The sequence below is a fragment of the Pseudopipra pipra genome, chromosome 4, assembly GCF_036250125.1.
Source record: "Pseudopipra pipra isolate bDixPip1 chromosome 4, bDixPip1.hap1, whole genome shotgun sequence".
In the NCBI taxonomy this organism is placed as follows: domain Eukaryota; kingdom Metazoa; phylum Chordata; class Aves; order Passeriformes; family Pipridae; genus Pseudopipra; species Pseudopipra pipra.
In genome coordinates, this window is record NC_087552.1 from 13,875,889 (window position 1) to 13,903,411 (window position 27,523).

At 38.9% G+C, this 27,523-nt stretch overlaps 1 protein-coding gene across 1 annotated transcript in view; it reads left to right on the forward strand.

Annotated features, from left to right (window-relative positions):
* The first annotated feature begins 10,397 nt into the window (after positions 1 to 10,397).
* PTPN13 (protein tyrosine phosphatase non-receptor type 13) overlaps positions 10,398 to 27,523 on the forward strand; it is a 117,520-nt gene continuing 100,394 nt past the window's right edge. Inside the window, exon 1 of the mRNA XM_064651678.1 lies at positions 10,398 to 10,572. The gene's annotated coding sequence lies outside the window, so the exon portion shown is untranslated. The remainder of the gene's footprint in view (positions 10,573 to 27,523) is intronic.

Here is a 27,523-nt window from a genome sequence, read left to right on the forward strand (position 1 = left end):
AAAGTAAAAGATGGTACAGAAGAAATACTTATATTAAAATACTTTGTGTGAATAATACCAGAATTTCAGCCACACCTCTCTGTTTATTTAAATAGCATTATAGGACCATGGTGTTTTTCCAGAAAACTGTCTGTTCTGGTGTGTGGAAGGAGATAGAGGTTTTGGTCACAGCATTCATGTTAATGGTGTGCCAGCTGCCCCAAGGAAGTGCAGCTTCACTGCAAGTACTTGAAGCCTATTATATAAAATAAAAAACAGGCTTAGCACACAGGCATGCAGATGGCAAGATATTAAACTGAAAGATTAAATAATAGGCTAATTTCACGTGCCTTAGATTATCTGATTTTGTTCATTATTTGCTTTAACGATGAAAAAGATGAACACAGTGAAAAGGGAGCTGCTTTGTTGTCTTCAGAGCAGAACAGATGTGCATCAGATGCTGCAGCCCTTTGTGTAAAGAAATGCATTTCATTCTGCAGCATTGCCAAGATAAAATTAACAAAATCATTTGAGTTTCAGATTTCTTTTCCTGAAGATTTAAATACTTGATTTAAAGCATCTGTGGAACAGTCAGTGGTTTGCAGTAAAGCATATTTCTGAGACAGAATAGAGTGTCTACAGTGTTAAGCCAGTTACAAGTGGGCAAGAACATTAAAATACCTGCTTTCAGATACTGTTTTGCTAGCATTTTGTAATAGAAAGTTCTCCAGCAGTGTCATAAAAAATATCCTCTGAAACCCTTCTTGGGTAATAATTACACAACTAATGGTAGCATGGACGTCAGTCTGAGCTTTAGCAGCCAAAGTTAATCAGTGCAGCTCCATTGCCTTCAGTGTATTTACGGCAGTATCAGTAAATTAACTTGCTTGAAACATCTCCCTTTGGAGAAAATCCACATTGCAGTCCATCTTCTAAAACAGAATAATTCTTGTTATGTTTCCTATGCTTCATACCATATTTGAACATCAGAAGTATTAGGTAGGAAGACATATTGGCATTGGAGTAGACTAATGCAATTAAAACAAACAAAAACTGCTTTAAAATTATATTTTCTACGTATAAAATAAAGTGAATGCTGCACCATTGATGAAAGGACCTCCCAGCCAGACCAGGAGAGAAAAGGGATGGAAAGAGATGACCAGTGGATGGAAATAGAGAGAATGTTTCAAGACAAAAGATGAAACATCTCTGTAGAGAATTACAAACCCTGCAGCAGTAAGTATTCCTTGGGCACAGAAATGGCTAAGAAGGCAACCAAGAATGAAGTCATCTTGTCTACAGTCCTGGAGCAGGAGTGTGGTCATGCCACAGCATTCTAACTTCCCTAAATCCAAAAATGTTTAAGTCAGTTATCCAGTGAAATCTCCCGTACCATGCTAATTTGCACCAGGGAAGAAGACTGCAGGCACAGTGATGTAAGAGGAAACCCCTGCTGTAGGTTGGAGTGTGCCAAGAGGAAGTTAATGTGCACAGCTCAAATGACTGCTGATTTATTGATGGCTCATGTATGTAGTATTTTTTAAAAATTGTTAAGATCTCAGTACAGGTTTGGTTTTTTGATTGGTTTTTTGGTTTTGTTTTGGGTTTTTTTCCTCCTCAAGAAAGACAAGGACAACTCTTAGCTACAAATGATTTGAGAAGAAAGAAATACCGGCCCACACAGTGGAGTTTTGGAAGGAATTCCTCCATTTTTGCCTTTTCCATATTACATTTAAAGACTGCTCTGGTCCTCCCTTGTTTTTTTTCTGTATTTTTCTTTCGAGGACCATTTTATGCATAGTGATACTCAAAGGCCTCCAATTTAAGGCCCAACAAGCAAAAAAATCTTGGTTTTTCTTAATTGCAATGTACATCTCCTTTTAGCTCCCGAATTTGGGTTGTCTGCTCATGGAAGAGCAACCACAACATTTGACCTGGGTGTGCAGTCACTTTGTCTGCTTGAAACATTTCAAGGACCGAATAACCAAACTACACTTGTTTTGAACAAACATGAGCCATCCACAGGCTCATGTTTATTTATGCACACTAGTGATCAGACCACTTAAAAATAAGTTCACAATTTACATGCAGAGAAGTCATAAATCAGAGAGCAGACTTCTCTAGCGAAACACTTCAGAAACTTTTGAGCTAACGAAGCTTCAATTCTCGGCCTTGTTCCACTAACCAGGTAAGTTTCTTGAACCCCTGACACCAGCTAGCCTACTGTCAAAAAGAAGATAGTTTATTCATATTAAAATCAAGTAATGTCATGTCTGCTTCTCTTTAGGAGAAAGAAAAATGACAACGTAATAATGGAACTTGTCAGACCTTTTTTAGAGAAAATACACTGCTCGTACTGGAATAAGGCAGCCATACCAGCAGGGAATACAAATCTGGGAGACTATTTTTAAAAATACTAATATGTTTCTCCAGGAACTGTGAAAATATAAGTTCTTCAAATTTTCAGTGATCTTCAGATAAATAATTTATGTTTTTACTCCCACTCTTACACAGCTTAAAAAATGTGGTTCTTTCCCTCTGGTGATTTCATATCTAATGTATTCCTATGGTTATCTAGTAATGATCAGTTCATTGAGATTAAAATAAGAAATAAAAAATATACTCTTTCATATTTTGTTTCCTGCATGTGCAGAACATATGGTGAAGTTTGCTTGTTTAAATCTCTCCCTGATAAGCTTTGGAGACAATGGGTCTATTTAAAAGTTGTAAAGGAAACAATTGATGCCAAATAGTTTCCTGTAATAGAAAAGAGAATTCTCCCCAGTCCCATCCAGCTAAGGGTTTGGACCAGCATCTGATCCCATAGTATATGTTAATCCCCTTATCTTAAGCTTCATTTTAAACTGTCACACAAACCAAGTAAGTCAGAGATAGATTTGGTCAGACTGTGTTTGGGTTTGAATTTTTTTTCTTTTGAAAAACAAGAGATTAGTAACAGATGCTAAACACCCTCTATTTGTCTGCTGTTCTTGAAGTTGTCAGGGTACTTCTCTGTGGACTTTTGGTACTTGAAGGTCAGAAAATATGTTTTGGAAAAACATATGCCAATATTTTTCTCAGTAAATAACAGCAGTTTCCCAATTCTGAGCTCAGGTAGACTATGATATGTATCACAGGGGACTAAGTGTTATTTGGAGCTATGCAATAGTATAATCCAAGTAATAAAAGCACTTTGTTTATGACAAATTCCTTTTTTTTTCTCCATCTTTAATTGGTAATGTGGTTATGATTTGCATGCTGTATGATTTGAACATATGCCTTCAACATATTTTCATTTGTGATAAGGGTGCCTTTCCTAGGGCACTATTATTTTCTATTTCCATGCAATGGGATAATTTAGACAAATTACACAGAGATGTGGACAATGCAATCAAATACTAGCACAAGGAACAGAAAAAAATGACATGTTTTCCACTTAAACGGGAATTAAACACTTTTAAAAGCTTCAAGGGCTATCGTTTTAGAGTAAGATTATTCTTTGTACCAGTGGTAATAAAAGACAGACAATGTCTCACTGGTGGCTCTGTTTTGTCATGATTCAAATGTCATGGCACAGATTGTCTTGTCCAGACACAGAGCAGACACCTGAATGAGTAGATTCTCCTGTTCCCAACTCTGTGTATCATGGATGTGCCTGCCTCCAGAGGTGCTGCAAATGTGGCAGACAAGCCCTGTGCCTCGAGCCTGTCTGTCTGACAGCTCCCTTACCTGCTCCTCAGACTGTGGCATCAACCCATGCTCTGACCCTACTGGGTTCTGCTCTCCTGTCGCAGGCTTTTCACCCAGCCCTCCCAGGCACATCTCCCTCCATGGGCCCTGGACACGCAGCAGCTCAGCCCCAGAAACTCAGATTTCGGTGAAGTGCTCGGACCTCGCAATACATACCTAGTTTATTTGCCGTGGATCCGGCCCCTTCAGCTCTTGCTTTCAATCTTTATGTCAGGACTAAACCAGGCAGAAGGAGCAGCTAAAGCCTGAATTTGCCTTACCTCTTTAGTGTGTATGTACTGACTCAGATGTGTGACACAAGAACACTTGGTGCTTTTGCTGGTGTACACTTCTGTCTCTGTTCACTGGTGATATTGTGCCGTGGCTGACTGGGAAGAGAGGATGCATCAAAGCACTTGTAACTTTAAGGATGCTATGAAAAGGAAGGTACCACCACGTGCTGTTGCTTCGATTGACTCTGTGTTGCTGTTTCTCCTCTTAATGGATTCAGCCATAGTTGTGTGGGTAATGATGATGACTGATTGTAATGGACATAATAAGACGCATTCCATGAGTGCAAAGTAGTTGGACTGTAATTAGTCATGTGATAAGGAAGTATACATGGTACATTTTATGCTTGGGTTCTTAAAAATACAAGCTACCAAACAAAAAGAATGAGATACAGTTTCCTTGATTTTTAGGTGGCTCGTGTACCATTAGTTAGTGTCAAGCCAAAGAGTGGCAACTTCAGAACAACGGAAGTTACTCAAAAGATCAGAATATTCTTATGCTCTGACTGCACTTGTACACACTAAATTTGCTTGCAAATGTGGCCTGAAATGCTCCTTGTGTGCAATGCCCTGTAATTTTTAAACATGCTGAGTAAAGATTTTACTTAAAAGCATAAACTAGTGGTTCCACCATAAGGAAGTATTTTACAAAGAAGCCCTTTGAAATTTAAATAAGAAAGTCTTCTACCTGACAATCTCCACAGTTGCAGGGAGAAAAGGGCATGTTTTAAATTAAAAAAAAAATACAGGATATAGTATGAAAGGTAGTGAAGTGAAAATAGATTAATAACTATTGCTATGTGTAGCCAGAGGAAAACCTTCCAGACACTAAGCAAGAGTCTGATTCCTTCTGGAATACCAGCTCTTCTGCAGGAAGAGTGTGGGACTGGAAGACAAAACTTCCAGTACTTTGCAAGAACTTTCCTGTGTAACCTCAAATATATCAAGTCATGCTTCAGCTTTTCCTTCTTTGAAATATGAATAATATTACATTTCCAGATGTTGTGAGATTTAGCAAATCCATAGAGCAACCTGCTTTGAAAGCTTCAAGAGGCAGGAGTTCTAGATGCCAAAATATTACCAGCCATACATAAAAAGATATAATTAGGATTATAAACTCAGAATTTAAAATTAAGCAATTCATTAACACTTCACCCCAATTGTAAAGTGTTTCCTTCATGAGGATTAAACAATGACCCATCTCTAAGAAGTGAGAAGTTTTTCCAAGGGCGTGTTTCTATTGCAAACCCTTTTCTGTCTCTGCTTGTTCTAAAAGTAATTTATGGCCAGGGGATACTAAAGAAATTTCTCTTTGGGGCTAATGACTGTTAGAAAATCTGTTCATATTTGAAGTTGTGGAAATACATAGTACAAAAGCAACATGAAGACTGTCGATCATACTGCTCCATCTGCTTTACACTTCAAAAATAATTTCCAGTAAACAAAGCAGTGAAACATTATTAAAAGAAGCAGTGTGACACAGCTAAATGGAAGTTGGAAAGAAGTGTCCAACAATGCAAAAGCATGTACAGTTAGATATTTCAATAAAATTAATCCACTTCAGTGGGCACAACTGTGTGAAAAGGTTGTTAACTTCTGGGGTGGAACTCATACCTTTAAGTTTGACAAAATAAGTTTGGTTTGACTAGGTAAAAATCTATCATAAGATATTCCAGAACATAGCATTTAAAAGCCCAGTTTTGTACCACTTTAAAAAGTATACTAAAATAATCCTTACGAAGAGAGAGGCAAGTCTTATGAACAAGACAGCTTTTCTGTCAAATAATTCACAAGTTTTTATGGCAAATATGAGTAGAAATGTAAATTACAATGGTTTATAGAGTAAGCAGGGGTCACAATAATTGTCACCTATGAAGCCAGATTATGGTCACTGTAACACTGGAGTAATTCTGCAGATTTCAATGTAATTACTCTGGATCAACTCTGGTGGAACTCTTGTAGAAAATGATGCCCTTAAGAGATTTACAGGCAGATAGAAGAGATTTCTTATGAGTATGGAAATAAATTCAAGCACTATTAAAGGGAGTACAATATTTTTAAAGCATTTGATATATTTTCTTACTTTTTGCTTTCTTCTGACCCTTAGTTCATTTAGTAGTTTATACAGGGATTCTACTTTAATTCTGTGGCTCTCTCACTCTATTGCCCTGGAGCCTATCTTCAAATTGTTTTTTTCCTAGTTTTCCAAAACTTTCAATGATTCAACAGACATGTTTGCATCAGCATCTCATTATTATTACTTCATCCATAGATATTTTAATCTTTACTGAGATATTTCATGATCTGTAATGTCAGCCATTGGTTTACATATGCTTTGCTACTACTAGGAAATGCAATAACCCAGCTATTGCCTGTGGAATGATGGCACTGGGAACACAAAAGGCATAAAAAAAGTACTGAGCACAATTTTCAAGACCAGAGTTTGTTAAACTGTTGCTACAACCAGTGTGAATGCTATCAATGACATGCTGTCAATGTGAGTGAATGCTACCGTGACAGAAACTGCAAAAAAGTTGTACAGATGCCAACAATCAATGGCAAAAAAGTTCTGAAAAAAAAGTTGGGTTATGTTAACTTGGTATGCTAACTTTTACTGGTTTTGCTACCTTTTAATGAAAAGTCTGCAATTAATACATTCAGTTCCCATCCCCTCCAGTTAGGTTTAAGATCATGCATCTGAATACGCGTGTATTTGCTAGTCAAAAATAGCAAACCTATGCAATCCTTAAAAGATTAATATGAAAAACTTAGTTTCCAGTCATTTCTATAACCTTAACAAAGTGAGATTTGATTAAGCAGGAAAATTTACGTGTGTAGCCTTAGTAATTTCAACAGCTGAGGAAGTGTAATATAATAGTGCACAAGCTGTAAATGCTGGAACAACACATTAGATTGTTGCCTGTAGACATCCACCTACTGAAACTGTAATTGTGCAACTTTCATTGCATGAAATTAAAAACAAAAATAAAGGATGAGCCTCAAATTATAGAATTTACCAATAGATAAACAGAATTTCTTGTTGACATGTGAGTACTGATGATCATGGCAAAATATATGAACTGTTATTTGTACAATCAGCACCTTCTCGGTTTAAAGTGCTTTGTTTAAGAAGCTCTTCCTGTGTTCAGCAAAAGTTGTACTAGCACTTGCACACAGGATGATGCTAAGCTGTGTTGCAGCAAGAGGAATGAATTCATTGAAGATAACCACAATGCTTTGACATGTTGGAGAGCTAAAACAAAGGAATATTCAAAAGCCTCTCTGCCTGGCATTTAAAATTTGGTCAACCGAAAGTCATCAATTATAGAAGTATAGAAATTACAAAATTATAGAAACACTACAATTTTGGAAAAGAAAAAAAACTCTCTTCTCTGTGCCCCTCTTGCCCCCTGGCAACTTGTCTAGACTTTGGTCTGTCCCTCCACACAGTCTAGCTTCTGTTGATGTGAGAGCCTTTTCTTCAAAACAGGCTGCAGTCTGGGACAGCCTTTGTGTATTTCTCAGCCTCGGTGACCCTTCATCTCATTTCAAATCTCAAATAAAAACAAGTCCTTTTCTCCTACTCTCCCTATACATTTTAATGTCTCTCTTCCGCTGCTCTGATTTAACTCTTGACTGTAATATTCCCAAACAAAACCTTCATTAAGATAGACTCCAAAGTTAAATGTAGAAAGAACCAGTTCGAACAAGTAGTTTCTGTCTGGGCAAGATTGTTCTCTACTGTATATTTACTACTATTTCAACCAGTCTGGTTTTAAGTATCTAAAGCTAATTAGCTTTGGTAAATTAGATTTTCTTGAAGATTGTCCTCAAGACCTGTAGGACTTGATGTAAGAAATACTTTCCTAGTAAAGTCCCTATTTTTTTTTCTTTTTTTACCTGGTACTTACGTAACTATACTCCTAAATATATTTCAGGCCTCTTTTTCTGCACCTGTACCAGTACAGGGCCAACAAGCTCACTTCAAACTTCACTGGCATTAGCCTACAGATGGATTTCACTGGGGGGCCAAAAGAACTTCCTCCCACTGGCACTGAGCCTCATCAAATGTTTGTAGGCAGTGTTCTCCCTATCCTTGATTGTCCTTTAGCCAAATGACATAAAATGGCCAATAGTTCTAAAGGGATCTGTGAATCAAGCTGCCAAACTTCAGATATCACTTGTTCTGTACTTTTTGAAAATAAAGTCCCTGTCTGCGCACCAAAACTGGAAAATGCCCAAAACTAATTGTCACTTTTGAGAACCCCAGATAGTCACTGTACTGTCTTGATCTTTCTCAGAGATTTAATCTTTGTGGTAGCTGTTTCTCTTTGCTGTTTCTTTCTGAGCAGCTCACTCTTTGTGCACAATGTGCTATGTCTTTCTTTTAGTCAGTGATGTAAGAAGTTTCTAAAGTTATGACAATATTTTCCATATATTTGCATCCCTGTAAAATGCACAGTAGGTGGAGATGGAAATTATATTTTTCATTGATCCTAAGCTCCAAGTTTCCTTGTTGAAGATGTTTAATTAAAAAAAATAATCAAATAGTCTAATGAGATAATTGTTAAGGCATTCACATACATTTACAAGGCCAAGGAAAATTCTATCCCAAACAGATGCTCATTAGTAGAATGAAGAACGAGGAACTAAATCTTTAGAGGAAACTAAATTACCATCAAATTTACAGTCTTTTAAGAGGGGTGACTCTCTGAAGAGGAGACTTCTGTATTCAGAGACATATTCTAGTACAAGTATACATTATTTCCTTGTTAAGTCTATTGGGTTTTAACACATCTCTAAATCCCACTCATTCTGTTTACTTGAATTAATAATGTATCTTTGAAAAAAAATCGTATTCCTACAAAGAGTTTCTTCTGTGCCTCATCTTCACATAAAATAAAGAAGACAGAACATACAGTAACACAGGTTATAGCCACTATAAATTGAACTGAAGCATGGAAGCAGAGTTTTAGGATAAAATCTATTACAGATCATTAACATCTATAAAAACTCCTCTTATTTCAGTAAGACACTAAGCTGTAGAAAGAGGAGGTGGGCCCTTGCCATGGAATGTATAAATGTATAGAGCCTAAAATGAGCTCTTGTTGGAAACACAGATACCAAGATACCCAGTTCACCTTAAAATAAAAGTAGATAGTTATCAACTTAAGGAACTTGTATTACAAGAAAATTATATTTAAATTACATAACTAACAACATCTCAGGTTACTGTAGCCTCTTACAATGTAAATTAGTTCTACTCATCATCTTTATTTTTGTTATGACTTACACAAAGTCACTGACACTATAAAGTTATGGTAGACTCACTTTCATGCTGAGTCCTTAATACTTTAGTCAGGTATTTAGTTATGAAACAGTTATGCCAAACATTTCTTATTTTTTCTAAAGCAACTGTTTCAACAATTTATTTATTTATTTATTTTAAATAGAAATTAGTCTTTCAGAATATCATTCTGAAAAAGTTCACTTTCACGTAGCCTGAATTCAGGGACACACATGTGGGGGCAGTATTCTTTGCAACTAAAAGTACTTTTCCTATCGTCTTGTCTCCACACAGCAGGGAGCTACTGCAGAAACCCCAGAGGAACCCACCCGAGAGGCTCCAGCCCCAATGCACAAGTGGACAGTGGGGTTCCCACAGTGGATTTCACACCCATGAGGGAAAAAGAAGCCTTATTTAAAAAAAAAAATAAAAATCAACTTTTCATATCATCAAGTGGAACTTTTCCTCACCATGGTTTGTCTCACAGGCTCCAAACAATGGGCCGTATTTGAAAGCTTTGCCATTACGGCTTTTGTTTAAGTTTGAGGGCCAAGACTGCCAAGGATGGGGAGCAGCCAGAAGTAAGATCATCCCCGAGAAAACCAAACCAAACCAAACCAAACCAAACGCCTTTGGGGCCAAGAACAGACTGCCGTCACCAGAGCTGAAGTTCACCCCCGAGAGAATCAATTCGCAAGTGACTTTCGAGCGAGGGCGGGAAGGGGCCGGGGCCGGTCGGGGCGCTGCGGGAGCGGGCGGGGCCGGGCGTGTGTCAGCATCTGCCCCGCCGCCTCGGGGGCGGGAGGGAGGGAGAGTGGGAAAGCAGGAGGGCGCGGCGGTCGGGGGCGGTGGGCGGTGCGTGCCCGCCTCCCCTCGCTGCTGGCGGCCCCGAGGGGCAGCGACCGGCGGGGCGACGTGGAGCGGAGCGGGCAGCGGGAGGGCCGGGCCGGCGGGGCCGGGCGGCCGCGGTGCGTACCGGGGCGCTCGGAGGGGCGGCTGCTGGCGGCGGGCCGGCCGTGCACAGCGGTGAAGGAGGGATGGAAGCGGGGAGGAGGGAGGGAGGGAGCCGCGGGGCGGGCAGCGCCGCCGCTCCCGCCCCCTCCGCGACGGGGCTGGCGGCCGGCGGGGCAGGAGATGCTGCTCCGCGCTGCCTCCCTGCCTGCCCGCGCTCCCTGGCAGGCGCCGAGCACAGCCTTGCTACGGGGGAGGGCGAAGCTTCGGGCTCTCTCGGGCTCCTGGGCTCCCCACCGCCGCCCTCCGTGCGCGATCGGCGGCTCCAGAGTGGCGGTAGGTCCGCGGCTCCCGCAGAGCCCGGCGCGGCCGCCCTGAGGTCGGGGGGGAGCCTGGCGGCGGCCTCCAGCGAGGGGATCTGTCCTGGAGGGCGGGATGGATGGATGGATGGCCGCCGGTGGGTCCTGCTTCTCGCAGGACGGCGGGGGTGCCGGCGGAGAGGTGCGGGAGAGAGAGAGAGAAAGGCCGCAGGGAGCGGCGGGTGGTGGTGGTGCTCCCGCTGGATCGCCCGCCCGGGTCCCCGAGGGTCTCGGCAGCAGCGGGACACGCTTCTGCCGGCGGAGAAGGGCTCGGCTTTGCTTGCGCCAGCCAAACAAAGCAGCCCCCCCACCCCTCGGACATCTTAACAGAGGGAAAAACTTTTTTCCTTATTAACGTTTTTGGAGGAGCAGAAACGAAGTATAAATCTGTTGGCCGGTGATGAGAAATAGCGTAGGTTTCATTGGCTTTTTATCTCCCAGCAATCGACACCTCCGCAGACCGCAGGATAATCTCTCTCATATTCTAGATTGTGTCATTCTCTTTAAATTGCGTGTTTAAAACAACAAAGGCAGTGACTTCATAGGGAACCGCCAGGAGCTGTTCTGTACCCCTCCTGTTTACTGGGGAAACATTTGGGAACCGGTTTGGTTTTGTAGGTAGGATCAGAAGTAAATGTAGGACATGGAAACTGTAAGGTTGGTTGCTGGTAATCTGTGTCTAGCCATCTTATTAAGGTGTGAGTTTTGGAGAAGGGAATATGAAAGCCTTTGCATGTGGAACTAGCCGGGGCAGTAACCGAGATCAGTTCATGAAGCCTTTTCAGGGAAGAGAACTGTACAGCGAAATTGGGTCAGAATACACAGACATTTTCCTGGGGGCTTAACCTCATGTGAGAAGGCAGTCATTGTATATGTATGTTCCGAGGTGTCATGACTCTCGGGTCATTTGTTTGGGCTCAGGTTAGTGAAATGATGACCTTTAATACCCAAAGTAATGTTTCCAGAGCAGGACTGCTTCCTGTGTTCAAATTAAACATCAGGCCTCTGACTGAACTCTGCCTGTGCAATTCTGTGTTTGGAAGACCAGAAATCTGTTCTAAAGATATTTCTTCAAGAGTTAAAATCAACCGGGATAGAGAAACAAATAGGAAAACAACTTAAATAATTTGGTTCTTGTGCAAGAAATCCTGATGAGGAAAGAGTAAATCTAGTTATAGGATCTTTTGGTACTGCAGTTACAACAGAATTTGCTACCACTCCTAGTGCTATCAAACGTACCTATCTATTCAGCTTTCACATTGAGCATATGTGTTTCACTTGGAGTGTCTTTTTGCCAACAAGCATGTCTTTAAAATGTAAGCAACAATTTAAGGAAAGAAGTGAATGACAGCAAGAGAGAGAAAAATATTCACTCTAACTTTTAAAGATATTTTATTACTCCTTTTTAACCTAACAGTCCTGTCTGGTGACTGGAAAAACACATGACTTATATTTCTTCCATACTGGGACTTTTCTTTTGCCTGTGCATGATAAAAAAATTGAACCTTCTTTACATGAGGGTTTTTGTAGTGATTTGTTTCTCTTCAGAGTGTGGTTGGTTGTTGGTTTTTCAAGTTAAAGGTGCAATAAAAGTAAATACTTTTGAACATACCAGATGTAAAAGGAGACAGGCTGTATCACAGGGTGTTGTTATAACAGCTTAATTAAAAAAAAAAATCTCTCCATTCTGAGACTGTTGTTGAGTGGAATTGAAGGCTGTGGGAACCACAGGCTCAGGGACACTTGAGTGGATGGAAGAGCAGGTATGGAACAAGGAAGTATCTGTGAGAAGGATGAGCTGAATGTTAAGGGATAAGTGAGTGCACAGCGTGTATTTTCACCAGGATAAGAGAGCCTCTGGAGAGGATGTGATAGTAGTCTGTTCATGGCTTCACAGGCCCTTGAAAGTAAAAACAGGCTGTGTGGATAAGTGGTAAATAACCCCTGCAACTGGTCATCATGAGCCTGTGATAACTTGTATGTAGCATTGTAACTTGTGCATAGCATTGTCATTTTGGATGCCTTGAAGGGAAGTAGTGAAGAAGCCTAGGAAAGGGAGGAGATTGCATTCCTGCGAGTGGGAAGTTACCAAGGCACAAATGTTGCATTTGCTTGTTCCAGTGGGAAGAAAGTTGTTGTGTTCCTTCGTTTTTTTTTCTTTCCTTTATGGTGGGATCTTTTTCAGCTGTATGGGTCTTATAGAGTGAGTATCACAGAGAAGGGCTGCATTTTTCTAAAATGCTGTCTTTTATCTGTTTGCTTTTTAAAGAGCACAGCAGAGCAAATATTTTTATTTTTACATGTGGAGCAGAAATTATTTGGCACAAAGCTATTTTTCTCCCAACCAAATGGAGGTATGAACAATAATAATTAGTGGTTGTATAGTACAATAAATCTTCAAAGTGCCTTCAAATCTTAATCAGCAAACCTTAATGGCATGCTATTCCTGCAAGAGAGGTAAGTAATTAGACAGATAAAATGAGACTGGGCAGACTCTTAAATGGCGTTTATTGTTGAAGTGCCAGTCAGTTTGACAAAGCTCTTCTTTATCACTGAAGTCTCTGAATACTGCTGTATGTTAAGTGGCTTCAAATATTTATATGTTAAAAGACATGACAGTATGGCCCAGAAGGCCTTGTTAATATAGGCATTCTCTTGTTCAAAGTTCTTCACAGTTAAGGAGACCTTACACTCAAGAGTCTCTCTAGTGGTTGTTCCAAGACTTATTAACTTGAACAAGAGTAAGGTCAACTCTTTAAGGGGAGTGATTTTCTTTTGAAGAGCTTTCCAGCTTACTTGTGTGACGAGCTTAGAACCTGTAGTCTACTGATGGTAAAACTCAAAGTGAGTTCACCAGGAGTCTGTTAAACCTAAGAACATGTAAGTATTGATCTGGCTGCTGCATTTTGGACCCTTGAGAGGGAGTGTTGGTTATCAGCCCAACAGTCTGTCAATCACCCTTTTTTTGTCTCTGCTTACAGAAAAATTGACTGGAGTTTTGCTGTTTTAAAATGAGCTAGTTAGTGGGATGAAGAGATTGAAAAGCAAGTCTTGGGGTACTGTGTCATGGTGCAGAAAATATTTGTAAGCAGTTGCCCTGGGCTGTTGCTTACCATGGGACAAGCGTGGATGGAAGGCTATGAATACCAGAGGAAGTTAATGTTGTATGTCGCCAGTTAACTATTAATGAAATCTGTGCATCTGTAAAGAAGGGTGGAACTTCAGAAAGAAGTGTTTCCCAGCCCCACCTCCTCCTGAAGTACAGAGAATGAAGCTGGCATTTACAGATGGGAAGGGCAGAAGGCGACTCTTTGGTGCCGTTTTCATTTTGTCCTGGCTTCTCTTTCTCCTGGACCAGTTAAATACCTGTTGAGGAACTAGGCCTATTCTTTGTGCATCATTATCTATTAAAATGCTTTCATAAAAGGCAATGAATTGAGTAGGCCGCCTTGGGACAATGATATGCCTTGTGAATTTGAAATCCAATTGCCAGGATAGAGATCTACTCCAGTTATGACTCTGTGTAGGAAGATTGACAGAGGTGAGGAGGCTTTGTTCTCAGGGTTTCATCTGTTGTTCTTTATCTTTTATGTGTAAATTTAATGAGCCACAGAAATGTCTGCATGTAATATGTCAAGAATTAAAGGAGACCCGGTATTAAAACTGAATTTTGATTGCTGGTATTTATTGGGAATAATGTAGTTTTGCAGGACATTGAGTGTTATTAAGGATTTGTAGATGATAGGGTAATGTCAGATTTAGGACTAGGTGTTGTGTCAGCTCATGGTTCCTGCTTTAGTCAGACATTAAATTAGGTAATATGGGGTCCTTGGAAAAGAAAGGGAAGGTTTATCTCCTGTTTTGTAGCTAAAAGTTAAGCAGGGGGGGAAGAATTGACTGACCTGAGAATGATGAAAATTTAAGTGCACAAATTTGGAACTGAACACAAACTTCTTCATGAATTAATCTGACACTGTCTAAAACCCCCACTTTTTTTAGTAGACTTTGAGACTTTTAATTTGTCTGTGCTTCAACTTTGTCAGAGGTAGGATATGGTTTGCTGGAGATTCATAGTTTCTTTATCCTTCTCTGGATAAAGATTTTTTGTTTGTTTCTTGAAAATTGTCTTACTAAAGAGTACTTGTATCTGTGGGAGAAATATGGGAGAGAACATCCCGTAGAGCTTGCTGAAATTTTTGAAAGTGAATCTGAAAATGGTTTCCATGTGGTATTGGCATCTTCTCTGACTGTTTGTATGTTGTGTAGATACTTGGTTTCAGGCACATGTGGAGAGATACCTCAGAAGTGGTGTATATGAAGTCGATTTTATTTAGAAAAAAAAATCTCGGGCTGAAAGGCTACATGGGTGACTTCTCTTAAACAACACTGTTGCAACTTGTATTTGTGCTGTAAGCTTGAAATTGATGCTAAATTTATTAGGAAGCACTGCTATTTAACTCTGTTTCTCAAGTAAAAGAACTTAAGCAGAGTCTCTCTTCTGGAAATCTGCTTTAGTTCCTTGCTACATAATTTGTCGAGGGTAGAATGCTGTTAGATCATATAAATACCTCATTTTTTGAAGGTAGAATGTGCTTTTCATCATAATGAATGCTAAACTTTAACTGGATAAATCAGTGGAAATACCAGGTTCTCCTGTGTTTCATATCCAGTTTCACAACAGCAATAAAAGCTGTTTTGGCTATATCTGTATATGTATGTAGGTGCAGCTGATGTTCTCCAGCAGCCAGATGACAGTAGTCTTCCATGCACATTCCAGGATGTCCTTGTGTATTGGAATCTTAGCACCATGCTGTGTGCTGTATAAAACTGACTGTACTAGTTCATTGTAATAGCATAGTTATGCCAGTGTCTTGGAAATTGTTGCATTTTTTGTCAACTTAAAATGCTATTTTAGAATAGATGTTGAAGGTCATAGAAGTTTGTTAGTGGAAATAATTTTTATAGTAAAGTTACATGCTTGGAGATGTAAGCTTCTCTGAGTCTGGTGTCTATTCTATAGTCTATCTTTATTTTTATTCATGTAATAGCCAGTGCTGTGCTTGTGCAGTGGGCAGGCCCTCAAAACCTGTCAGAGAAAAAACCTGAGGAACTGAGTGCAAAGGTTTTCTAAGTTATTACTGAGTATGGACAGAACATGGCTTATCTCATCATCTCAGGGCTTGTAGACACTCATTTGCAGCTCCCTGTTTGAGCAGGGGAATTGGTTCCCAGTGATTAACTTTATGTTTCAGATGAGGATTTTTTTCCTTTTTAGTATTAATTTCTTTAGCATCTCAACAGTGTGCATATATTGTACTGTGTTTTCACATTATAGATGTGAATGGCTATGCAGGGATCATAAAAAACCACCCCACTAAACCTGTGATGCAGGTGCTTCCAGGGATTTCTTAAGGTCACCAGAGAAAAGTAATGGGACTTGACTCATAAAACTATTTGTGTTGCAAAGCAGTTTTTCAGAGACCCCGTTGAACATTTCTGTTGAAATAAATATTAACTACAAAACTCAAACTTGCAAGCAACCTTATTTGGTGTTAAATGTGTTCCATCTTCCTGATGAGACTGTTGACTTTTTCTGCTAACCACTTCTATATATTGTAATTTTAAAAGATTACATGGACTAAAAAGAGAGCTAAATTGGAGTTTGAAACTTCAATTGTTAGAAATAGTTGTGCTTCCTAGCAAAGTCATGCCTGGTTTAAATGATGAAAGATTTGGACTTGCATATTGCCTTGAGCAACAGAGGGGTAAAAAAGTGGAGCATTTTGATTTTTAACTATACATAAATAGTCAAACTTTATATAACTTTTTTACCTAGTTTGCTCGTCAGAGCATCAGTACTGTAAAGCATCTTGCTCATTTTTCTTCTCTCACCATAATTCATCAAGTGCAACAATATATTATGGCCACTTCTCTCTTCACGTAATTTAGTGTTTCAACAAAAAGAGAAGGGAAATGGAGTGGTAGTTTTGCCTTTCAGAATCCTTACTGTAAAATCAGTAAGTGGAAAATCCCCTCCTAGTGCTTAGGATTATGGTCAGTGAAATAATAGCTCTCTTTTCCCAAGTCAAGGCCAAGTTGTATTTGCCTTCAGTGAATTAGTTTGGGAGTTTGAATCCCAGGCAAGCAAATGGTTGATATGGCTGTACAAGTGCTACTTTAATTCTTTGCTTTTTAATGTCAGTGAGTAACAGCACACGTGTTACTTTGAGAGACATCTCTGCAGTATACGTCGCTGACTGGACAACTGTGTGGTTAGGTTTATGGGGAGTTATCCCTCCAGCAGCCTAATTAAAGACTATGTGTAACTTCCTTAAATGGGGTGTTTCAACAGGTGATAAATACTGCTTTCTCCTTCAGAGGTTTCTCTTATGGTATTTCTTTCAAGTGCCTTAGTGTGTTTTAACTATTTTTCAATGATTGAGGTGTATTTTTTTGTTTGTTCTTCTGAAGCTGGCTTGCTTTCATCTTCTGTAAGTCTCAAAATTGGACTTTTTCACATTACTTTGATATTTAGGAAATAAGAGAGTACCGCCTATATGCATGCATTAATCAGAAATTCTTTTGTCCATATGCTCCCTCTGCACTTTTCAGTAAAGGATTTGTCTTGGATAGGTTTCTAGGAGGATAGAGATTCTGTCCAACCTTCATAGACTCTGTCTTCTAGAGCTTTTGTGTATCTTCAGTCATCTTTCCTCTGTTCTTAGACCAGTGGCCTTGACTTTGAAGGAATTTCCTCTTAACCATTTGAGAGAGAGAGCTTCAGAAACACCTGAAGAAAAAGTCAGCTTATTAATCAGTGCTAGAAAATAGTACAAAAAGTGGCAGAAAAAAAAAAATAGCACATCTAATGAATCCACCGAAATATTAAAAAAAAAAATTGCAGTCTAGGGAAAATGAAGATTTTTATGATATTTTTCCATAAAAATAACTTTGATGTTTTTGCATGCTGGTGTTTGGCATCTGAGTTGATACACCCTGAAGAACGATGAGGATCTCCCTGCTAACTTCACTGGAAATCTGAGTAGGATGCAAGTGGAATACAAATGCTATTGCCATCCTTATTGATATGTAACATTAAAATAGACAATGCAGCATATGTCTGTAAATGAAAAGAGGAATAGCAGTTGTGAGCTGTTAAATGGCTTGTATCTGAAAAAGAAAGAAATTATTTTACAAGGTAGCTAGAATACCTACACAGCACCTGGAAAACTTGGACCTATAAGGTCTAGCTTGTGAAAATGGTGTTAGAAAATCAATATTTTTTGGCAGAGAGAACAGTTTGGGCAAAAAGGGAGGTGGAGAAGGGAAGGGAGGGAGAAGAAAAAGGTTGGGCTTATTCAAGGTGTGCTGGGACACCTTCAGTTCCCTCTAGTTCAGGTTTATGGGCTTTACCAGAATGTCCTTATCTTATGAACTGGTGGTGGAGGCTTCTGTGAGCAGAGGTTTCTTCCTCATAAAGGTAGGGATGAATTTTCAGACCTTCAAAGCTGCAGGTACTTTTGGTGTTCCCAGCTTAGTGGTCATGTTTAAGGCCTTCGAGGGTTAATAATTATCTGTTGTGTATTGTGGTATTTTATTTGTTTGTTTTCTTGGGGTTTTGTAGGGTTTTTAGAACTGTTTGCCTTCTTACCCCTTTTTATGTATAAGGTTCAACTCTGAAAATCAGAAATTTGCCTGGGAAGTCTGCTATAATGATCCATGTAATAAGAACTGCAAGAAATATACACAATAAATTTTTGAGGAAATGCCAAAACTTTAGGCTTAGATTTCCTGAAAGAAGTTTCTTCTGATACTATTTATCTGACAAATATACATGCTTAGTAAAACAAGCTAATATTCAGGAACCTTAAATTTTGTACAGCTTAATTTTTCATTGTGCCCTGTCATTGAATCCCTTGAATGACCTTAATAAAGAATTTGAAGATTATCTGATTATAAAGATTTGCTAGCTGGCAGTGCTGAAAATTTGTTTCATCAGCTATATAGACTCATTTATTGAGTGGCTTTGCAGTGAGGTTATCACATGTATGGAACAGCCAAATCAGCCTGGAGCTTTAAGCACGTGGGCTAACACGTAAAACTGAATTACTGAAATAGCTGGGTAGAGCTCCTCTATGTCAAATTAAAATGTGTGTGCTCACCATGATGGGCACAAGACTTGGGTGTTTGAGAAGTGTGATGCATTCTATAAGTTAGTGTTTCTTTTTTTTATTATTATTATTCTTGTTTGTTTTCAGAGGATTTTTGATACCATTGTATCACATTAGCACTAGTGTTTGTTTCAATCTATTGTCAAACAGTTTCAGTAAGAACAGTTTCTCCCAGAATTCTATCCTCTGTGTATTTGAGAATACACTATGTAAAGGAAGAAAACCTTAAGCCTACTTTTTGTTGTTTTGTCACAAAATCCTAAGGAAAACCCTAACAATGTTTTAATAGCATTTTGTTCGCATGCAGTGTCTTCAGCGGAGAAAATATTTAGTATGCTGGAAGATTGTTTGGATTTGTTGGAAGAAAACATTTGCTGGTGGTTGATAATAGTCAGGCGACTTTGAGGCATGACTGCATCCTTCAAGACCTTCAGCATGTTCTTCTCTAGTGAAATTTGAGAAATAAGTTACTGTTTTCACAGCAAACAAAAGTGAACTGCTTAATTGCATCTACGTTACTGGAGCAAAATGTCATGTGGAGTGAAAGTGAAAATGTGTTCAGAAAGGGATTAGACAAGTGAACAGAGATCATTAGTGACTATTAGATTTGACTGTGCAGCTCTACCCTTTAGCTCAGGAACTCAGTAAACTGCTGATTGCCAGGAAAGGGGATTGGAGAGGAAGCCTGATACAGTACAGTACTTCTTGTATTGAACATTGCTTAGGTTTCTAAATACCAAAAGAAATGAGAAGTTCTTCCAAATTGAGAACTTCTTTAATCCTTTTTTTTACCAAAAAAAAAAAAAAAGAAGAAGCCTAATAAGAAATCTTTTGTGTTCTACATTTGAAGCTTGTGTGTGTCCACGTGGGCTGACTTGCTGTTCAGAGAAAAACCTTAGGAGTCTAAGGAATCCAAGCTCTGGGAACTACTGTACTGTCCATGAAAGTCTGTATTACAGCAGTGTGTTGGTTGCACTTTGGTCAGTGCTCTGGATGAGAGGCATCTGCAGTGGTCATGGCTGTACCTAAAAGAAGGGAGAAGTTTCTACCTAGCTGAAGAAATGTCAGTGTTTAGCTATCTGGTTCAAGCTGAAGTGCCTGGCTTGTTTTTTCATCCTTCTGTCATGGAATCTTTATTCCCCTCTCTTCAGACTGCTTATGGAGGGATTAAATGGTGGATGGTCAAGTAATGAAGGGAATTAATTTTTATACATACAACTCTAGAGCAAAAATGGTTGCTCAGGGAGAGGGGAGAAAAAGACAGGAACATCTTGGTGATATCACAAAGTTTCAGTTGTAGTATTAGTTGTTGTTGAGGAGGAAAGTGAAAATATACTACTTGATAAAATGCTAAAATAGATTATATAAGTAATTGTCATTCTAAATGCTATCACATGAAAGAGCACAACAAAAATCAACTTGTGGAGACATAAGTAGTTGGATTACTTCTGCAGATGAGAAACATGTTGCTTAAGAAATGAAAGACATTCTGCAATGACAAGAGGCATTCTTTTTGTTCTTGCTTGCCTCAACATCAGATTGTACTCTGTTGATACCAGCATGTGTGCTGTGTGTGCTTTTTGGCCTTGCATACTGAAACAGGGCTTTTTCAATGCCAAGCCATTAGTTTTGTGGTATTGTCAGATACTGGTAGAATTTTATGTCTTTAACTACACAGCATTAGAGAGCAGAATAGAATCAGCAAATTGAATTTAACGTAGTATGTGAAATTTCCCTGGTGCTTGCACAGTGCAGAATATAGTTTGCAACGTTATAGAAAATATTTTCATGCTTGACATAAACTGAACTCTTTGATATACACGTTAATTGTCACCGAGTCTGTCCCACCCATTCCCTTTGCTTTGAGAATATTGAAGAACTGAAGACCACAGAATTTAACTTTTCACCGTAATATGAACTGCTGGTTGGGAAGTCTGCTGCTGATGGAAAATCTGTTTGTTCTGCTTCCCTCTTCAGTGGTTTTAGAAAAATGGAAGAGAAACTACTGCCTGTCTAGACTTCAATAATTTTTATATATATATATATATAAAAATATATATATATTTACTTTTTATGTACACAACATTCATTTCAAGGCTTATGATGTATTTTCAATGACAGGCTATAAATGCCAGTTAAAAAACCCCTACTGACAAACAACACAGCACAGTGGTTGTGCTAGAAAGGAATACGCATCTAATAAGAGCAATTGCTTTTTATAATAATTTTGTATCCCCAAGGTATAATGTCTTTAAACTATTTTCAAAGAATTTATGGAACTCAGATTTTTCTCTGTGACAAAAGCTCTAATTAGTGGCCAAGAGGCTCTTGGATATATAGATCAACTGTAAATTGTATATGACTTCTGGGTGGGGAAAGTTTGGGTTTCCTTTTCCTTCCTTTTTCCCACCCCTGCATCTATCAGTTGGAGAAACTGGGTTTTTTTATTGCCTGTTTTTGTAAACTGATGGTGTAAAATAAGGGCGAAGTCTTACACCTGCTTTTACAGAAGTAATTATTGTAGATGATCACTAAAGAAAAAAACCTGCCAGCTAACTTAGCCTTCAGTTAATTTTTTTGCCAAAGCTCAGAATTTTAATCTATACTTTTAAAAATGCAGCCTGTGAATGGTCCTATGCATTTATTTCCCCCTAAATGACTGATATAATATTCAGCCTCTAGATATGAGGATGAGAAAGAGTCAGTAGTGTAAAACCAAATCATCAAAGCACTCAAAACAATTATTTGAGGAAAAAGTGCTTTTATTCTGTAATCGATTAGTAATGATCCACAGGATGCCTAAATTTTGCCATCTTAGCCTCCATAATGATTCTTTAATTTATTATTATTGTGTGAAAGTTACCAATGCTCCTAACTGCTACTTTGTCTCTCAGTTAGGTATTTCTTCCTTGGCTGAAACAGTATATATATGCTTTATTGCAAGCACACTTTCTTCTTTCTCAGCTGTCTGATGAGGTCCTGGTTCCAGCTTCTGTGCTTCTGCACAGTGAGGAATCTGTGGATAGCTCTTCCCACTATGGATTAAGAATACATTACATTCTCCTATCTCTGAGATTTAAATCTCAAGATTGCAGAATTTTGTTCCTTCCCTCCTTTTCTTTTTGTTTCTCCTTGCCTCCTTTCTTTAATACCAAACTGGGTATTTCTGTAAGTGGTGAACACTTGATACTTCTCACTGATTGTTAGTGCTGTTTTTTTCTCAGGTAAATGTGTATGCAGGATGAGATAAACCAGTACAACTGGTCCAGTTTGATAAACTATCATTCAAATTGAGTATTTTGTAAGCAAAGTTTATAGGGAGTGCGTGGTAGTGAAACAACACGTATCAAATTCGAAAATGTTTTTACACTTGATAGAACATTAGAAAGTTTTGAAATCTGTTTCAGACTACTGCCCAAGTGTTGTTTGAAGCATTACATTTATGAATTTTCCATGTGCTGTGTCAATGAATTATCTCTTTCACATCTTTTCCAAAGTATTTATTTAGGAATGGAAGATCGGAATAAGAGTTGAAGAGGTTCATCCCATCTCTTTTCTGACACAGATTTGTGAAAGTTTTTTCATAAAAGCAGAACTTTCTCTTAGAAGTTTATGTCATTTATATACTGAAAATGAAAATAATTTTTTTTTAAACCATATCCTTTTTTTTTTAAGTTTTCAGGACTAAAATTGAAGTACGATATTCAGGACCAGAAGAAAATTTGGATTGTTGTAAAAGTTCTAGACAGGCATGGAAAGGATGGAAGTTGGTGTATTGTTTGCAGACTGTATTGTATAAGACGAGCTGTCAGGTTTTGAAGGGAGGACATTTTTTTTTTGAGGTGTGTGTTTGTTGTTTCAGTTTGTTTTAGGTGGTTGTAGTTAGTGTTTTCTTGGGTCTCCATGTAATAACTGTTGCAAAGTCAAGCTGCTGTACATGAAATTATCAAAGTGATTAAGAAGGCAGGAAAATATGATACATTCCTTAACTGGTCTAACTCTCTGTGGTCCACCTGCATCAATAAAAGATTCAAGTGCTGTTATATTATCCTTCTATTTTTCTTTCACTTAATCCCTCACTAGGGCAGTGGGTTCAGAGATTGCTTCTGTTGCAGTACAGCAAGTATAATTTGTACATAGGCATTATCTGTGTATGTCCTCAGTCTGTCTAGCTTTCCATTACTATTCACAGGAATGTTTTTAAGAGGGATGATGCTGTGACTCGCTTTTCTTTCATAGTTTCTAGGCCTGTAGAGGAAAAGTTTCTGCTAGTTTGCCTTTGTTGTGCAGCCCAAGGGTGTAATATGGCTCTTTGTCCTGTCGTCTACTAATATGAATGTTTATCATCCAGACAAAGCCAAACTTCCCTGAACTCTTATTTTTTTGGTGATAGCAGGCTTGGTGTTATGTCATGGGAGGAGGTGCTGCTAGCTTGTTTTTCCTGTTTTGTTGGCAATGCCATCTTCCTTAGCTTGTTCTGTCCTGTAATCTCTCCAAGTACCAAAATATTATGGTGTGCTATAATAGTGATAATGATCAGATGGAGTTCTTTCTCCATTCTGGTGTGTGAAGTTAAATCAAGTCTGTTATATCATGGCTATCTGTCTGTCTTTACTATAGATCAGGAAGTCTGTTTTGTGTGGAAGGTCTACTGAGGAGTTGTATAAATCACTCTTGCAGATTTTTCATGTTGCTATCAGTTGATACTGAAGCTTATGTTTGTTGTGATGAGGGTCTTTCTTACACTCCAAATCCCATCCTTGGCTCAGAAACCATAAGTTTGGTAAGCATTCAAGGCTGAGCGGCAGTAACAGGTAGATTAATCTTTTGTGGAAGAGAAATGGCATGTTTTCCCATCTAACAGGAAAAGGACTAATAATCACATCACCTTTGAGGGCAGCTAAGACATGGAAAATATCATGGCTGTAGGACTGAATAAATTATGTGTAACCACTGAATTTAAGATGAATCATAAATTGGGTGTGTGTTAGAAATTTGTTCAAGGGGCAGTGTAGTCAATTTAACAATTGTTCAGTTGTAAACATGTACTGAATCATGCAGTATATAATTATATATTTTTCTGAAGTGTGGTGAGCAGAGTGACAGGCTGAGGGACTCAGGTTAACTGGTCAGGTTCTGATTAACTTGTATGATTTTGCTACAAAGCCATCTGTGCTGTGTCAACTCATGTTTTGGAGCAAGATCGTGATTTCCTAACCATAGGCATTCCAAGTCTTCAAGTGGCTTTGTATACTAATTAATCTGGAGTTAAACCCTCCTAATTGCAGGATTTAAACAAGATGGTATAAGCTGCTTGGGAAGGTTTTGGCCTCCATAAAGAGCTCGTTTAAAAAAACAAGCATCCAGGACCAAAAATCTTCATGTCTTGTGTGAAATCTTTGAACTGATAACTATCTCTATACATGCTGCTAAATTAGTTGGTGATAGTTGTCACATAGGCTGTACTGTTCTCAGTACTTGGTCTACACCACATCTAAAGAGTTTAGTGGGCAAACAATAGGTAGATTTTGATGTGTGTTATCAGTTGAAGGAAAAGGATCAGCTATGGATAGTTGGATAAAGAAAATCTGCTTTTAAAAAAAAGGCAGTATTTTTTTCAATAGCTGCAAGATAGTGGCAAGTAATGTGCTTAGAGTCCTTGATAATGATAGATTTAACAGAGAAGCTAAAGAACTTGAGATATACTGCAGTATGAAAATACCAGCAGCAGATGACTGAGAATTTGGGAAATCCTATAATGAACCAGTAGGGAATAATATCCTTCCTATAAAGCTTGTCTTCCATTTTCTGGGCCATGGGTCTGTTTCACAGCATGGAAGTGTACATGGCATGTTTTCTGCGCTCTCTCAGATTTTTGTGTGTCCTGCAAATTGATTACTGGTTGGGAGTGTGTAAGCAGAGAACATGAACAGCTTTAGTCTTAAATTAATATCTGTATGCATGAGTGTGGAGGGAAGTGCAGAAAGAAGGGATCTGAAATCTGAGAGGATGAATGATCACCTTAGTTGTCACAGTTTCTGTGCTTGGGACAAGCAGGTGTTAGGCAGAAGAAGAAATCTCCATGTTTGCACTGTATGACTCAGAGCTCTGTTATCTTCTCTATTATCCCATTGGGTTATTTTCATTAATGATTTCACCAAATACTTTTTCATATAGTTCATGTCTGGACCTTTCTGCTAGATCGCCTAAATGACATTCTTAGTTCCTGGGTGAAAAAAATGAGATGTATCCTGTTCGAGGACGATGCTAATGAATTTCCAACAGCCTTATCTTCAGCTCAACATCACTTCAGGAAAGGGAAACATCTTTGATATCACTTGAGCAGCAGTTAAGTACTTTCAAGAAGTAGCAGTTAAATAGGTAACTTTTTCTCTGGAATGTTAGTCGCTTTTGGAGAGAAGAACTTGCTGTGAAGTCTCTTATGAGGACAGGGCTATAAACAGATGATGGATGCCTTTGAAGTGCTTCTCAGGAAATGGTTCTACCCTTTGAGACTTGTTAGTGCTACACTTGCAGTACCACACCTGTAGAGCGAAGAGCTGGTTTCTGGACAGATGGAGGTCTGTATTAGAGTTGCAGCCCATCTGCTGGTACCCCATCTGTTTTTTACAAACGCTTACAGAATCTTATTTAAATCTGCCTTGGCCAAATCCTTTAATAGGCTCTAGGGACCCTCTAACAAGGCTTTCAGGTAGTTCCTGCTGACTTTCCAAAACAGATCAGTGTTCCGGCCGTTTGTCCTTCAGGGTTTTTTACAAGTCTGTTTGTCCTTCGGGGTTTTTATCTCGTCCTTAAGCAGAAACTTAAAACAAAAGGGAATTGTTTAGTCTATATGAAATATGTGCATGCACACAAGTGAGCATACACATTTTATATTAGATGGATGGTAACATAATACATGCATATGTATATGCATATGTGTGGGGACACTACACACTCTTTATCAAAGAGCGAGCACTGTAAAAAGCACATCTTTCCTGAAGGCCAATGGAAAGTTCAGAGAGCCAGGCATGTAAACTCACTTGCCAGTGCTTCTCATTTCCTTAGAATCAGGTTGCCCTAATTTGAAGCAGGAGCTTAGTGCTTGTTGTTCCACGGACAAGTCAAATCCAACCAGCTGGCTGTTCACAGCTGTGCCATTTCCTCGAAGTGTCGATGTTTCCTGATGGGGTGTCAGTATGAGAAATAGAGTACAATCAGGTATCTCAGGTATGAAGAGGTAGATCTCTAGAAGCTGGTTCTGCATTGGAAATGTATGAAGTTGCTATATAAAGTTAGTCACTGATTTCCCCCTGCTTAAGTTGTTTTAGCATACATTTTCGTGAAGATTTTCACACCTAGTAGGAGGATAATGTATCATAGACAATTTAAGTTACATTTGGTGCATGTAAAAATTATAAATCTTACATCTCGTACTACCATGTCTGAGTAGAGAAAAGCTCTCTGAGAACAAAATTACTTTTTTTTTTTCCTGCTACAGAAGAGTGAAGAAAATGCAGTACTCTTGATAATTTGCTACTGTGCTTGAATTAGCTTGTATTTCAAGCTAATTCAGATAAGTAGAGCAAGGATCTCTCACCTTATGCCTTGGTCCTTAAGACATAGCTTTTCTTGTGTGTACACTTCTTGACAGCTGAAATGTAGGCCTATGTTCCATCTTGTCTGTTTTTCAGGGTAGAAATTCAGACTTTCACAATAAGAATTAGTCATCACTTGTGTGAATAATAGCTTTACACCCAGACAGGTGAGTTCACAGATAAGATATCCATGGTGTCATCTATCTGCAGACCTTGCAATGTTCTGTTCCTTATGCCATATCTTTTTTATTTTTTTCACCAGAAATGAACCAAAGAAATCCTAACGGAGCAGGCAACACGTTTTTTCTGCTGCAAATCCTGTGTTTCTGTGTTGCCTGTGTTGTAGAGCCTATGTAGTTGCTTCAAGAAGTCTACATTTCCAGGGAGTTGGGAATATTACTGTTTTGAGCACCGAAGACTGCAAAAATGGTGCACAATAGGCCTTCCTGATGGATAGTGCCCTCAGGCATCCTGAAGTTTGAGAATACTTCTTCCCCAGCTGTAGGGCTCCCTCAGAATTATTCCTGACAATTACCAGAAACTAAACCATCATTTAGGATCGTGTCTGAGAAGAGTGTTGTATTTGGGAGATGGTCTATCTCCATCAGTAATTATTTGGACTCTCATCAACTGTTTCCACCAAGTCACAAGCAGAAAAAATGTGTATGAGGATGTAGTTCAGTTTAGGGCATTGGGTAAGAAAGCCATTGGAGCATTCATAGCAACTGATTAGCTGAAGACAATACTGGCTAGGTAGTAACTTTTATTATTGTATTTTTATTATAATTTTGATGGCGAAAACCAAGCGAACATGCAAGTGCAGTAATTAGAAATATTGCTAAATGGGGTGATCCATGTGGGAGTTTGTTAGCTTCCATATTAAACTAAATGATTACTTAAACAAAAATCCTTGTGTTGTAGTAGTGCAGCTTCTTTACCTGTATATGTGTAAGGTAAAGCAGCGCTGGAGGAACCGGATACAGGTAGATGTCATTGTCAGACTTGGTTCTGTTACTCAGCCAGTTTTATTTCTCTTATTGAGTATTGTTTCCTTCCCAGGCAGGACATATGAAATAGCTTTTAGTCTGAACTGTACTCTGAATACCAGACATGCATTTTGGTTGAGTACACAAGTCATGCTCCCTGCTAGCAGCTCGCT